This window comes from Rhinatrema bivittatum, chromosome 1, assembly GCF_901001135.1.
Source record: "Rhinatrema bivittatum chromosome 1, aRhiBiv1.1, whole genome shotgun sequence".
In the NCBI taxonomy this organism is placed as follows: Eukaryota; Metazoa; Chordata; class Amphibia; order Gymnophiona; family Rhinatrematidae; genus Rhinatrema; species Rhinatrema bivittatum.
The window spans coordinates 650,423,355-650,429,523 of record NC_042615.1 but is presented as its reverse complement, the minus strand read 5'-3'; positions in this window follow the sequence as shown (position 1 = coordinate 650,429,523).

Here is a 6,169-nt window from a genome sequence, read left to right as displayed (position 1 = left end):
CAGGCACACACACAAGCAGGCTCCCGATCTCTCTTTATCTCTTTCACAGGCACACACACACAAGCACTCCCAAGCCCTCTCTCTCTCTCATTCACACACACAAGCAGGCTATCAATCTCTGTCTCACAGGCAAACTCACAAGCACGCTCCCAAACACATAAATGTACCTCTGCTCATTCTTCAGCCCCAATGGACTGGGTTGAAGTGACTGCCCACCACCTGGTCTCTTTTCTCCCTTCTCCTCTTTCGTCCCCACTGGCCTGGGCTTGCTGTGTCTTTTTTTCTTTGTTTTCGCTCCCGCCAGTCTTGGCTCTGGTGGGCGCCGCTAATGCGACATCTTTACTTCTTTTTTAAGCCCCACTGGCCTCTGATCCAGCGGGTGCCGCTTCCACAACTTCTTTTCTTCCTTTTCGGCCCCGCAGGCCTGTGTTCTGGCAGGCACTACTGCCACATCACTGTCTCTTCTCCCTCCAGTGCTGACGAACAGGGTCAATCCTCGCTGGCGGGGGGTTGGGAACCCCGCCAGCACGCCGATGAATGGGGCCTCCCATTGCCACCCGCTGATGTCCTGACCTCCCTGCTCAAACATCATCAAGGGAGATAACTCAGCCTTTGATGATGATGTCAGGCAGGTAGGTTGGAGATTTGGCAGGCTACACATAATGCAGTGTCCCTAAGTGATAGGCGGGCAGGATAAAAACCCTTTAAGGGCCAGATTTGACATGCAGGCCATAGTTTGCCCACCTCTGTCCTAGAGCACCTAATACCTAATACCCTTGCACCACTTCTGTGCATAATGAACTTTACTTTTCCGTACTAAACCATAGTATCCCTGCTTTAATTGGATTTTCCTGCAAAATGAATTAAAATAAAGGATTTTAGTTTTGACAACAGCTACAGTGTGGACTGTAGCCTGTTACTGGACTGTTTGCATACTGTTTTGTCCCCCCGCCCCGCCCCACCCCCATTGAGGAAAGAACTCAGGAGCATGCGTGCAACAGTGGTCCATGATCTCCAACATGAGGCCCTGCAGACCAGAAGAAATTGAGGCAGGGGCTACACACATACAGAGGTGACTCTCTCTCTCTCTCTCTCTCTCTCTCTAACACACACATACACACACACACACACACAGTCACACACACACACACACATAGTCACACACACATACCGTAACTTTGCAGTGATAGCTCTGGGCCTTTGGACCATGCCGGAGACCTTTTGCGCCTGGTGTGCGTGTACTTCTCTTGCTTCTGCTGCTTTCTCCTCCATATCTCTCACATACATTACTGCTTCCAGTCTGTCACACATTCCTGAGGGTACAGCATATTCATGTGCACATATACAAAGGTTAAAGTCTCTTTCGCTTCTCTGCAGTGTGCACCCTCTATTCTCTCCCCCTTTTCTGCCTAATAGATGCATCTGGACAAACAGGTAGATGGAGTGACATAGCACAGGCAATAGGCATGTTCACTTGCTTAGCAAATGCTCCTAAAAACTGGATTGGATCATTCAATAACCAAATACATTTAGATTTTCCATACTGAAATGTATCGACAAAAGACAAAACACAAACTTCAAAACAGCTGGAAGGAATGGCAGTCACATACAGGGATTTTAAAATTCAATAATTTAATGATTATTAATTCACAATTTGCATGTTGCTGCACACATTTGATATTTATGATATTTTATTTTTAACTAGCTAAAAGTGCCTGTCATTGCTCAGGTAGTCTGTTCTATTACAGCGTGTGTGTGTGTGTGTGTCTGCACACGTATGTATGTGCCTATGCCTATGGGTGTGGGGCTTGTGCTTGTGTCTGTGCATCTGCCTGTATGTTTGTGTGTTTGTGTCCTTGTGTGTCTGTGTGTGTATGGGGGAGCCTGTAGTTGTGTGGGTGCCAGGGTGGGTGCTTGTTCATGTATGTGTATGTGTGTGTGTGTGTGTGTGTATGTGTGTTTGGGGGAGCCTGTATGTGTGTGGGTGCCTGGGTGCTTGTGCATGTATGTGTGTGTGTCTCTGCCTGTGCCTGTGTCTGTATGTGTCTGCCTGAGTATGTGTGTGTGTATGTATGTGAGCATGTGCTTACTTGTGTGTGTGTATATGTGAGTATATGTATGTATATGTATGTGTATGTGTGTATGTGTTTGTGTGCTTGTGCCTGTGAGTGTGTCTCTGCCTGTATGTGTGTATGTCTGCCTGTGAGTATACCTGTGTGAGTATATATGTGTGTGTGTGTGTGTGTGTGCATGCCTGCGTTTGTGTTTCAAGGAGCCTTTGTGGGGGGGGGAAACATACTAATATAGTAATCACAGCTGAAAAAGAACAAATGGTCCATCCAGTGTGCCCAGAACTGCATACTGTTGCTCATCATAGTAGCTGCCATTCTGTGCACTTTAGCCCCATGCCTTCTATTAAGGGTAGTAGCTGCCATTCTGTTTAGTTACCCCAATGCCTTCTAAGGGTAATAACCCCTGCTCCTGTAGGCAAGATGAAGGTATTCTGCAGCCTATGGGGGCAGCCTGCTTTATTCCCCCTTCTTGTTTCTCCTTGTCTCTGGGAGTCAGTGCTACTGAAGTGTAACCTTTGTCTCCCTTATATGCGTTATGAAAGGCCCAGGAAAGATTACCTGTTTGTCTCAGAACCAGACAGATTTATTTTCAGGCATTTCAGATTTATCACTTAGAACAAAATAACATCTTATGCTAGGCAAGAAACTTATAATAAATCCTTAGCATAGAATATGCTTCTGATAATTAGCTTAGCAGATATGAATAAATAAGAAATATAATACAACACCTTGGCTGCAACTTTCTCATACTTTAAAGCAATCCTAGCTTGCTAGCCCATAGACAATAAGCCAGGAATTAACCCCTTCCCACCACTTTGAAGATCCCTGGTCTCTGAGCCTTGAGGGAAGTGACAGAACCATACGTAACCTCTGTCTTTGAAGCAGCTGTGGGTCTTGCCTCTGATGGAGGGCAGAGGACTTGCCTAGCTCCTTGGAAGACCCCGGCACGTGTGACTCTGGATACAGTAGCAGGGCTGGAGAACTCTTCCATACAGAACTTCAGGACACTGGATCTGGTCGGTCAGCATTGTTGCAGGGCGGGGCTGGGAACAGTATCTCTGACATCTTTTCACTGGTGAGTGGAATATGGAAAGCCACCACCCTGAGCCCTTTCTCCCCAGGGATTTTAAAAGCCAGCATATGCACATTCAGAGGCTTAATGCATGCTAATTTAGTGACATGAGTCCAATGCTGATTGGATCCTTCTTCACGGAGACGTCTTGACCCCCTCCCCAGCTGGACCATCAGGCAGGCACCTGACAGAAATCTGACCTATCTGAGAAAGCCCCTTTGTGATTGGAGGGTCCCATCTCTAGTTAGAACTGAGCCATGTTGACAGGTTTGGATCTGCTTTTACACATTCACACCTGGCCTGTAATGTCTTTCTGAGCCCCTTTTTGCTTGTGCTCTCTGCTGTGTTTGCTAAGACAAGATTCTTGTTGTTATCAGTGGCCAATGTAAACAGTGCCTGCTTGGCAATCAGATAATTCAGTCACAACTCCAACTAGTTAGAAATTCAGTATTTCTGTGTCTCTCTGAAATACAGTTAACCTATCTACTGAGGTCAGAAAATTGATTTTTCCGCATGTACAGTAGTAAACTTGGGGTTTTTTTTCCTACACTCCATGCAGGTTACCCCCATGCACTCCTTTCTTCATTTTCAACTTTTAGCATTTAGAGTTCCACAGTGTCTAGTCCATGCCCTTTTCAATTAATTTGCTGTTTTCATCCTCATTACCTCCTCTGGGAGGGTGGAGGGCATTTCAGGCCTCCACAACCTACTTCGTGAAGAAATATTTCCTGATGTTGGTTCTGAGTTGTCTCACCTGAAGTTTCATTTCATGACACTTAGTTCTATAGCTTCCTTTCCAACAGAAAAGGTTTGAAGTTTGTGCATCATTAATACTGTTTAGGTGAATGTTTGTATCAAATCTCCTCTGCACTTCCTCTTGTCCAGAGTATAGATATTTAGATCCTTCAGCCTCTCCTAAGTCTTCCAATGCAGACCTCACACCATTTTGGTTGCTTTTCTCTGGATTGTTCTCTCTCTCTCTCTTGAGATGTGGTCCCCAGAACTGAACACAGTACTTCAGGTTAGGCATCACCAAGGACTTGAACAAGGACATTATCACTTCCTTTTTTTACTCACTATCTCCCACTCGATGTAGCCCAGCATCCTTCTGATTTTATTTATCATCTTGTCACACTGTTTTGCTGCCTTCAGATTGCCCCAGGACATAAGAACATAAGAACATAAGAAAATGCCATACTGGGTCAGACCAAGGGTCCATCAAGCCCAGCATCCTGTTTCCAACAGTGGCCAATCCAGGCCATAAGAACCTGGCAAGTACCCAAAAGCTAAGTCTATTCCATGTTACCATTGCTAATGGCAGTGGCTATTCTCTAAGTGAACTTAATAGCAGATAATGGACTTTTCCTCCAAAAACTTATCCAAACCTTTTTTAAACACAGCTATACTAACTGCACTAACCACATCCTCTGGCAACAAATTCCAGAGTTTAATTGTGCATTGAGTAAAAAAGAACTTTCTCCGATTAGTTTTAAATGTGCCCCATGCTAACTTCATGGAGTGCCCCCTAGTCTTTCTATTATCCGAAAGAGTAAATAACCGATTCACATCTACCCGTTCTAGACCTCTCATAATTTTAAACATCTCTATCATATCCCCCCTCAGCCGTCTCTTCTCCAAGCTGAAAAGTCCTAACCTCTTTAGCCTTTCCTCATAGGGGAGCTGTTCCATTCCCCTTATTATTTTGGTAGCCCTTCTCTGTACCTTCTCCATCACAATTATATCTTTTTTGAGATGTGGTGACCAGAATTGTACACAGTATTCAAGGTGCGGTCTCACCATGGAGCGATACAGAGGCATTATGACATTTTCCGTTTTATTCACCATTCCCTTTCTAATAATTCCCAACATTCTGTTTGCTTTTTTGACTGCCGCAGCACACTGAACCGATGATTTCAATGTCTTATCCACTATGACGCCTAGATCTCTTTCTTGGGTTGTAGCACCTAATATGGAACCCAACATTGTGTAATTATAGCATGGGTTATTTTTCTCTATATGCATCACCTTGCACTTATCCACATTAAATTTAATCTGCCATTTGGATGCCCAATTTTCCAGTCTCACAAGGCCTTCCTGCAATTTATCACAATCTGCTTGTGATTTAACTACTCTGAACAATTTTGTGTCATCTGCAAAATTGATTATCTCACTCCTCGTATTTCTTTCCAGATCATTTATAAATATATTGAAAAGTAAGGGTCCCAATACAGATCCCTGAGGCACTCCACTGTCCACTCCCTTCCACTGAGAAAATTGTCCATTTAATCCTACTCTCTGTTTCCTGTCTTTTAGCCAGTTTGCAATCCACGAAAGGACATCGCCACCTATCCCATGACTTTTTACTTTTCCTAGAAGCCTCTCTTGGTCCATGCAAATCAGTCTTTTGCTCTCTATCGCATATGGCTCTTTTGGATTATTGTGCCCTGGATGCATGACTCTGCACTTCTTGGCATTGAATCCCAGCTGCCAAAACTTCGACCACGCTTCAAGCTATCTTAAATCACTTTTCATTCTCTCTACACCTTCAGGTGTACCCATTCTGTTGCAGATCTCAGTATCATTCATAAAGAAAAACTTTACCTTCTATCTCTTCTGCATTGTCGCTCACAAAGATAATGAACAGAACCAGTCCCTAAGCTGATTCTTGATGCCTATCACTTAACACCATTCTCTCTTCAGAATAAGTTCCATTTACCATTACATATTGCTTCCTATCTGTCAACCAGTTTGTAATCCAGTCCACCACCTTGGTGCCCTCCCCCAAGTTTCTCATTTTATTCATGAGCCTCCTATGCAGAACTGTATCAAAAGCTTTGCTGAAATCCAAGTAAATCACATTGAGTGCTCTTCCTTGATCCACATCTCTCATCACCCAATCAAAAAAATCAATCAGATTTGTCTGACAAGATCTTCTCTTGGTGAATCCATGCTGCCTTGGGTCCAGCAATACACCGGACTAAAGATAGTTCTGTTAGGATTTGTGGGTATGTGGGCCCTGGGCCGA